Consider the following 9,988-nt stretch of genomic DNA (forward strand, 5'->3'; position numbering starts at 1 on the left):
CTTAAGGTCCTTTCCAACCCAAACCATTCCATGTTCTATAATACATTATTACATGTAACATAATGGTTTTCTACGAGAGTATGGCAAATCTCTCTGAGTACTAGGCTAATAACTCATAAAGAATGGGAAAATGCAGTATGCACAAATAATCATTCTATTTCTAAAATGTCTAGCTAGCTCCTCACAGAAAAACCTGATGTAACTGTGTCCTGGGTTCAGCAGTAGCATTCATTTTTCTCCTCTTGGTAGCTGGTGCAGTGCTCTGTTTTGACTTTCAGCTCAGGAACAGAGCTGATAACAATGATGTTTTGGTTTGGTCAAGGACTTTGTGAGCCTCATGCTCTGCCAGGGAGGAGGGGAAGCCGGGAGGAAGCAGAGACAGGACACCTGACCCAAACTGACCAAAGAGGTATTCCATACCACAGCACGTCATGCCCAGGATGTAACTGGGAGTTAGCCGGAAGGGCTGGGAGACTGCAGGGTTGGAGGAGGTATGGGTCAGAGCTTGGTTGGGTTGGGGGGGGGGGGAGTTATTGGCTGGCTGGTGGTGAGGTGATGTACTCTCTTCCCTTGTTATTTCCTTTATCATTATTATTACTGGTGGTAGCAGTAGTGATCTGTGTTATACCTTAGTTACTAAACTGTTCTTATCTCAACCTGTGGGAGTTGCATTCTTTTCGATTCTCCTCTCCTTCCCTCTGGGAGTCGGGGGAGGGGAAGAAGGGGGGGAGTGAGTGAACGAGTTTCCTGACTGCGTTTAAACCATGACAAATTGTGACATTCAGTTTGCAATAGAAGATAGAAATTGTTTATAAAAAGCCCCCAAACCATAAACTCAACTCAGCTTCAGATTGTATTTGTTTCATGAGCTCCCCATCTGAATTCCTCTTGATTTGTAGAAGTTGAGCTTATTTCAGAATTTGGAACTTACTGTGGGAGGTTAGCTGAGATCCTCTGTAAAAATCCTTTATTTTATTTGAAGTACATGAGGAACATTCCTTTGCCTGACAGCATCAGTCACACACGAGGCAGCAAAAGGCACGCGGAGGAAGCTGCCCTGCCACATTTACTCATCAGGGCAAATGAGTACTGTTGGAAAAATCGTGGCTATTTCAGCTGCCTGAAAATCATATGGTCTATCAAAACATTATAATGAAGAGTCTAAATGTATGTATGAAAGGGTTTGAATCCCTCAGTGGAAATTAATTATCAGTGGCTGTTTCAAGTTGGGCGAGTGCAGAGATTTAGATCCCACTGTCTCTGGTGACAATACAGAATAGTGTAGGAAGGTTGAACCATGAAGGCTGGTTGAAAGGAAACTTTCTCTTACACATCTCTTGGCATACTGGTGACAGGTTGTCATGATAGTACCAGAGCCACAGAGTGCAGGAGGTTTTCTTCTGAGATATGTCATTGGATGCCATTGGAGATAACATTGGTAATAGCCCTGAGAAAAAAAGGTAATAGAAAGCAGATCATCCTAATGTATGTTTTTGTTTCTCCCTTCACATTTTTACTTTTTCTGCACTGGTGCATTTAAACACTTTCAAACTTGACCTGACATTTCCTCCAACGAGGCACTAAACTATCTGTCTGAAGAGAGTTATTGTCACTGTAGAGTAAGGCTGTCTGAGACTCGACTGTGACATTTGCTTGTATAACTGGACAGCAGTGCAGCAGTGATCAGTTGGTTTCTGTTACAATCAGGCAGTACAGTGGCTTTTTTTAACTCTTGAAAGTTCATTGAAATTTAACCTGCTAAAACATCAGATTAAGAGACTCTTGCATGAGTTTTCAACATTTTACGACCATTCTGCATTTGGCTTTCATGCCTGGCATTGCTAAATCATGTCCTTTAAGATAAACAAAGTAGCTACTTATGTTTTATGTCACTAGTGATATGATCATTGTGTTGGATCGATGTTTAATGTTGACCTTTGCGGACAGTATAAAATCACTGCACTACAGGTTGTTGCGTTCAAACTGTGCTTATTGTGTGGGTAATCTGCATAATTAGAGACAGCTTTAGAATCAACTTCATAGGTATTCCTTTACCTTCCCTTTTGCATCCTACAGCCTTTTTCTCTACTACTTAAACAGTTTGTACCCATTTTCACGTTTTGGTATAAACTCATGCAAAGATGATAGTGCAAATATGATGATTGAAACACTTTTAAGCTTCCCAATGTATTCAGTTTTCATTCTTTCTATTGAAAAAAGTTTTCTGAATGCAGGAAACAAATTCATTTTGTGAAAGTACATTGCCTGTGCTTGTCAGCAAACTATGGTCCTGCACCAGTGTATCTTGACTCAGAGAGTTTGGAACTCAGTTCAAAACTTCCAGGGCTCAGACTTCCCAGATCATGTTATTTTAAGTCCTTCTTTTTGTTAATTTTTGAGCTCTTCACTATGCATGTGCCTTGGAACATGCCAGATTCACAATCTTCTGACATGAAATCCTGTACACGTGGCATATCTTCATCAGGGCTAGCAGCCTTACCAATATCCTTGACATCATGCGGTAGATTTGGGCTGTAAGAAACAGTGATCTTCATAGGTTATTTTGTCTGTGGAATTGGACCAAATTGGGGTGGCTTTTGGGGAGGGGACATCTGTCCAGGAGAAAACAGATTCTTTTTTCTCAATGATTATTTCACATTGGATGCTCTGTAGATGAACCGTTCAATACTGAGGGGAGTCTTAGGGGATGGCAGTCTCAATGATTATCCCATATGTGCCATTTTGCTGTTAACATCAGTGATAAAGAAGCACCCCAGGTGAAATCTGAGCTCCCCAGACAAAGCCTTCAGGATAATTTTTGTAAAATAAAATTGCATGGGAGTTGAATGAGAGGTTTTTGTCTTGAAGCACCTGGTGCTTGGCCTTGTTAAAAACTCATGGAGATGAAGCTGACCTCTGAACATCACCTTCTAAGTAAGTCCTAAGCAGCACATGACACTTTGGGTTTGTGTGCAAAACCTGGCAGCACCTCAGTGCCTGAGGTACTGCAAATTCTGTCTGTGCCATCCGTGAACAGTGCTGCTGCCAGCTGGAGTAGTCACAGAGTTGGCAGTGTTCTCACATCCTGACACAATAGTAGCTATGGTTCCAAGTCCCATGATTAAATACAGTGGTTGCTCAGAAATCACTCTGGTTATTGCCCCTGTCTGATAACCTGGTACTTGGTTTGCAAAGCAGTGGAAGGGCTGTGTGGGGAAGTGATGTGAGCTCCTTCAGCATACTCTAGGACGGAAGAAAGGGATTCTTGGCTGTGAAACCTTCTCCTGGCATTGTTAGAAATAAAAGCTTAGATTACTCTTGATGTAGCTTTTCTACAGCTTGGGGAAAAAAGCTGTCTTGCTGGAAAACATCACATTAATCCTCTTTTCAGCTTCTAGCTTGTGCTGTTGCCACTAATCTTTCTCATTATTTACTTACCGGCAGACGGAAGTTGCCCATCCCCTACTTTATTTGTAGCTGAGCAGCAAGGCCTTTGTCTCAGAGGCCCACATTATTAACTAGTCTCTGACTGCTATTAATGTGAATTTGCCTCCAGCATGAAAAATCCCTGCTTTCAAGGCTATTTTAAAGACCATCCTTTCCCTGGGAAGACAGGGAGAGGTAGAGTGTGTTTATTTCTGTATAACTTGCAGTCAAGGTTTTTCTGCATGTCCACAGGCATGCACCTACAGCACAGCTTTACTCACATAAGCCTATGGCTTTCCTGAATCAAGTCCCTTCCTGTAATGCAACACTGTCCTGGGAAAAATGGGCTAATCATATGATATAGGTGCCTATCATACTCCGGTCCCATCATTACTGGTTCCCTTCCCGTCAGAGAACAAACTCCAATCTTGGAGTCAAACTGTGAAGTTCTGACTCAGGCAGAATTTCTTGTTGTTGCTATTATTTATTAATGATAATAAAATAATAATGCATCATTATTTATGTATTGGCTGATTTGTATTTAGAGCATGACAATGAATCTGCAAGTCTCTTAAATGCAGAATAAGAAAAGTGCAGGCCCTAAGTTTCATAACATGAATTAAATGTAACTAGGCCCTTCCTAAACAATAAAGGGAAAAAGACGGGATGGCAAGCTGTTAGGAGATTGCTCAAATGGAGAAAGTTTGAATAATTTCCTTTAATTTTATGCTTGTAGAAAAGGCCCCCCAAGCATGTCACTTGGGAGTGTTAAAAATAATCTGATTCAAGTTTTCTTTTTTTACTACATGGTAGATTATATTTTTAGAAGTCAGATAAAATGAATACTAACAACTTGTTTTCTTTATAATATTAATTTGAGGAGAAAGGTGCTTTGCCTCATAGCTCTGTCACTAAGTTTATGCAAGATTAGACAGCAAGAAGCCTCATTAACAGGACCACTTTCAGCATCATCTGGATCCTCTTACTGTCATTCATCTAGGATTTCTGTGTTTACATTGGGATGTTCCATATCTGCCATCCTCAGAAAGTACAAATAATACTGTAGCATTTATTTTCTCTCCTCTGTTGACTGGTTTTCCTACATTTTTCATTTAGGAAAAGGTTTCCATGGTTGATCCACACCTGCCCATAACTGTTTTCTTCACTGCCACTAGTGAAAGCCTGTTCTATCTACATCCTCAGTTTTTTCCAGTGAGCTCCAACGCTGTTGTAGCCTGGATTCTGAAACAACCTTTGCTTCTAGGTAAAAAATGGATCAGTATTTACTTCTCGGTTAATATCCAGTAAAAAGGCCTTGAAGTACTTCACCTGAGTCATTTTCCTTCATGATGAGTCCTGTATCAAGTATAATGAACAGTGAACAAAGAGGAACATCACTGATGCTGGACACGCTTGAGAAGTGGGCCAGTGCCAACCTCATGAAGTTCAACAAGGCCAAGTGCAAGGTCCTACACCTGGATCGGAGCAATCCCAGGCACAGCTACAGGTTGGGCAGAGAAAAGATTCAGAGCAGCCCTGCGGAGAAGGACTTGGGGGTGTTGGTTGATGAGAAGCTTAACATGAGCCGGCAGTGTGCGCTTGCAGCCCACAAAGAGCCATATCCTGGGCTGCATCAAAAGGAGTGTGACCAGCAGGTCGAAGGAGGTGATCCTGCCCCTCTACTCTGCTCTTGTGAGACCTCACCTGGAGCACTGTGTGCAGTTCTGGTGTCCTCAACATAAAAAGGACAAGGAACTGTTGGAACAAGTCCAGAGGAGGGCCACGAGGATGATCAGAAGGCTGGAGTGTCTAACTGTGAGGGCACCCCTGCTGATGGCAGGGGGGCTGGAGCTAGGTGATCTTAAGGTCCTTTCCAACCCTAACCATTCTGTGATTCTATGATTCTGTGCTCCTCTTTGTGAAATGCCAGGTTATGTTTTTCACAATTTCTTCAGCCAAGCAGCTGAAGGGCAAGGCTGGAACTGGCAAAATACTGGGTGTCATTGCTCATTTGTCTCATTTGAGAAAAAGGACCTCAAAGCACTGCAGTACCTCCCCCATGATTCATCCTTTTGGGAGGGAGATAATTAAGATGAGAAATTAAACCAAAATAAGATTCCCTTAAGCATAATTTAACCCCAAATTGTTGCCAAGAATGTGACAAGGAAATGGTAAGCATAGGCTGACATATATTTTTAATTCTTCTTAGAATGTCTTCTAATCTTGTGAAAAAAATGGCTATTCACCATTTCTTCCTACTTTTTGATACTCTGGGGATTCTTCCATTTTTTGTTCTTCCCAGCCTTTCATTGGCAGTAGAAGCACTGGCTAATCAAAATGCAGTTGTCAGGGTTTCTGCATCTTGGTATAGCCCTCATAGCTCATGGTGAACTCCAGCTCACAAAAACATTAAAGCACAAGCCTCCATTACCATGTGCCCTGAGTGTAGGTTTATTAGCTTTAAGTATGGGCTTAAACTCCTCTAAAACCAACAAGACACAAACACATATTAAAATGCTTTGCTAGGTCAGAGAAGCCTGCTGAACTGGGTCCTGTTTACAGACTGTTGGAACAGACTGTGCCTGGCTATTGAGCATCACAGAAGAGGAGATGCACAGATGTAAATCCATCTGTAAAATTTGGAGGATGATTAAACATTGTCTCCCCATAATGAGCCAGCCTTGTACTTAATGATCATGGTGGTGAAAACAAACCTAACACACCATTTCATCTGGTAATTTTGCACGTCTTACTGGAATAGATTTTATGACTGTGTCACGTCTGATAAAAAAATGATGTCCAAAATGCAAATTTCCAACTAAAAAATGTGATTATGACTGATGGATGCGAAGAAGCAATGGGTGAAAAAAAGTTTTTAGGGGTTATGGGTTCTGTAATGAGATCCAAAGAGGAAAGAGATGCATATGGCATCTGAAACATATTTTATGTTATGAGTTGTTCAAAGGCACATATGTTTCCCCTTTGTGAGAGAAAGTTGGCTTGTGTCTTCACTGAACTTCAAGGGTTTTACTATTATTCCTAATTATGCTACTTTTTCTGATGACCTAATCAAACAGAAAAAGTAAATCATACCTCTGACTTTTAGCAAAGCCATAAAATGCCTGTGTCCTTGAATTTAATACTTCGTAATTGCCAGTTGTTCCCCAAAATAATTACGTTGTAGATTTATTTTTATAGCCTGAAGTTCTGTTCTAGGACAATTTCACCTCTTGAAGTTGATGTAGCTGTTTTAGGAGAATTTTTAATAAGGATAGCTACTGTCGAATTATAAAAGATTTCATATGTGACAGTGGACCATTCTGTTCTCTGATGCAGCCTGAGAAGTCAGAGAAGATATAGAACAGATTAACTTGATTTAGGATATTTGAATACTAACATAGTGGAGTATCTGGGATTACCTTGTTTCTTTTAATATTTGGAAATAAAAAATGTTATAAAGAACATGAGAAATATCTACTAGATAACTACATTTCTCTAGATCATTGGACCCTTAAAGTAGCCTTGAGTAAAAGAGATTTTACAAATATCTGTCCTGTTCACTGATCATGTATTAAACGCCACACTGATTTAAAGCCTTTATAAATGTACTCATTTATTATTCAGTGTTTTCAGTGGATTTCTAAAGCTCCTAACAGTGCTTTGATTTGTTTTGATAAGTTGTTTCATGATATCCAGGTACCATCTTATTTTTTCCTTATGTGAGATTCTGTGATCTGTCTTCAGATAGCAAAATATTGTCTCTGCTCAATTCAGAAGTAGCTGCCTCCTTTTCCTGGGCCCGAGGCTTAGGTAATATTTAGTAACTCGTTAAGTTATATGACCTAAATACTTTAATCAGTTATTTAGCTTAGATTTGTCTAGCGAAACAGCAGCTCATAGAGCACACTATCACAGACATTGGCTAGATGAGACTAAATACCCTACTGCAAAGCTGAAAGCCTGTCTCCATTCTCCCTGAAGCAGTGAAGGGCTGAGCCCCAGGAGTGAGAAGCTGGGGCAGGTGGAGATGGCCGTGCTGGCTGGCTTTGATGACTGGCAGCCACACGTGTGATACATCCTGCCGGCAGCCCTGCCAGCAGCCCCACCAGCCCTTGCTGCTCATGCTGCGGACACCAGGAATGGCACAGTGAAAGGTGGTTAGGGCACTCGTGTGGCCATCACCTCCCACCAGCATACAGCGTATTTTCAGATAACTTTGATGGAAAAGGAACATTTCACTGATTTCAGCAGTACACAGACTTCTCTGAAGCAACAGCAGTAAGTGTACAGATTTTGGGGTCTGGTGTTGTTTCAGAAAAGTCTCAGCTGGCAAATCTACCCCAGAAAGCGCTACAGCAAGCTACCAACCCCAAACTTTAATATACCTCCATTCAGGAATTAAACAGACCAGTATATGTTGCTGTCAGTCAGAAGAAAGTAATGTGGTGTTTCCTCAGAGTATCTACTTGTACGGAAGGGAGCTCTGTCTGTTTGTCTTGTAGTCCTCTGGGACACAATGGAGCAATATCAGAGGGAAATTACTGAGACTAGTTTTGATCCCTGTGGCCTTGTCTAGTAACATTAGGAAGCTAAAAAAATAAATAAATAACAACCAAGTCCATGCAATTAAGTGAAATGATCACTTCTCAATTATTTAAAATGGTGCATTTGCTAGTGAGCTTCATGAGAAATGAGCAACTGTAGGAGCTGCTCAGAGCTTGAGTAGGAAAACATTAAGTCCAAGATAATACAAGATAATAGAATGTTCCTTTAAAACAATGGCAAGTACCATGTACTCTTGAAATAGCAATTCCTTGCAGTGTTTATAAAGGTTACTTTAAATGACCTCTGCTAATTTTGTTTAGGTTTATAGCGACCTAGGTTACAGCTGTTCCATGTTTAATCACTTGCAAGAATAATAGCAGTTTTCAGACAGTGGGGAAGTATTGAATGAACTGCTTAATTTCACCAGTTTCTGTGTTCTTATGGAATCTGTCTTCATCTTTCCTTTGGTCTACTTAAGCAAGTGTGGCTTACTGGTCACTGAATATTTTTATCTCATAATAAGCAATGTTGTTGTTCTGCCTGGTGCTGTACTTCTTGCTACATAGCTTACTAATTTTGTTTTTTACAACATTTTTTCTTTTATTTTTAGTGGATAACTTTGGAAAGAATTTGTTTTATATAGTATAAAAAGAAAACTGATTTGAGGGATAGAAACTAAAAAGAAACCTATGACCTTTGTGTGCATAGTCAGGATCCAAGTCCTTAATTAGTAATGCTTTACAAGCATATATAAATGTAAGCCCAAGAGGTGAGAAAAGAGCCATGCTATATGCAGAGTTCCTATGTATAATTATATAATTCAAAAAAGCACAACCCCCAATATACTAAGGGTAAAATTGTTCAGTGTTGGCATAGAATTTTTCAGCAGTGGAGTTCAAAGTGCAGTGTTTCTTGGTTCTAGCTAATTACTACTCTTGAAAGCTCCCTCTAAATTGGAAGGGGAAAACAAAAGGATTAGATATTCACATTTGAACAAAAGACCTCTTTTTCATATGTTTCTGTAAAGATCAGGGCAGAATAGCTAAAGCACATTGGGACTATAAGACCGGACCCAAAGTTAGCAATTATTTCTGATTTTCCTGCTGGATATTTTTATTCTAGTGTTTAACAGTCTTCATCTTACAGCTGAAATTAGTGATGCTCTTGACTAGCTCTTGCATCTGAACTTGCATCAGAATTAAGTTTTTGTGACTGTTAATCTGCTAGATCAGTCTGTGTGTACTTCCAAGACAGCCATTCATTTCATTCTTACACAGAAGTACTTGGCTACTCACCCTTGTGGCTGGGTGATCCTAAGCATTTTGTTTATTTTTCAGTATATCTTTGCTCTTTGAGTTATAGAATGACAAGAATATCAAAATGCAGTGGGAGGTAATGATAGTCAATATTATCATAATCTCATAAACAGGGGAGACATGGTAAAGCAGTTGCATAAAATCTGGACTACTGCCCACCTTGAAGTGACTTTCACCAAACCATTTCATTTTCTAGTCCCACATATTCTTAGTGAAATGTGCAGTGATGCTGACAAGCTTTGTAAAATAGTTTAAAATCAGCTGGTGAATAGTGTACTCCTATATGCAGAATAGCATTTTCAGTATATGATGCTGCAGAAGACGTGGGGACATTTTGCTTGTCTTTCCTAGGATTCAAATTGCTTCAGACTTGAGGGTCTTTCTTAATATGCTAAAACCAGGTTTTAAAGTCCAGTATCCTATTAGGTGTCCCATTCAGTGCATATTCACATTCATACAATATTTTCATTCTCATCCTCATCCTTTGTACAAAATAAAATGAAAATATAATGGTATTCCTTCAACGTTATTTCCAGCCATCTGCTTTCTGTTCCCTCTCCTCACTTAAAAGCTCAGACTCCATTCTGCTTGAAAATCAGATTAGAGCCCTGGGTATTCATTTGGTCCCTTACACACACATTCCAAATAGATGAAAGGAATACCAGTAGCAACTAGGTGTGCATATTTCCTCAGTGTGGTTT

The 9,988-nt window shown here is 40.0% G+C and overlaps 1 protein-coding gene across 1 annotated transcript in view; it reads left to right on the plus strand.

The window, feature by feature from the left end:
* The window catches only part of KCNB2 (potassium voltage-gated channel subfamily B member 2), a 189,774-nt gene that overhangs the window by 84,415 nt on the left and 95,371 nt on the right, over positions 1 to 9,988 (plus strand). The gene's annotated exons all lie outside the window — the stretch shown is intronic.

Source organism: Pezoporus wallicus, unplaced genomic scaffold, assembly GCF_028554395.1.
Source record: "Pezoporus wallicus isolate ANWC-B61680 ecotype Strahan unplaced genomic scaffold, APGP_CSIRO_Pwel_v1 contig_4131, whole genome shotgun sequence".
Classification (NCBI taxonomy): domain Eukaryota; kingdom Metazoa; phylum Chordata; class Aves; order Psittaciformes; family Psittacidae; genus Pezoporus; species Pezoporus wallicus.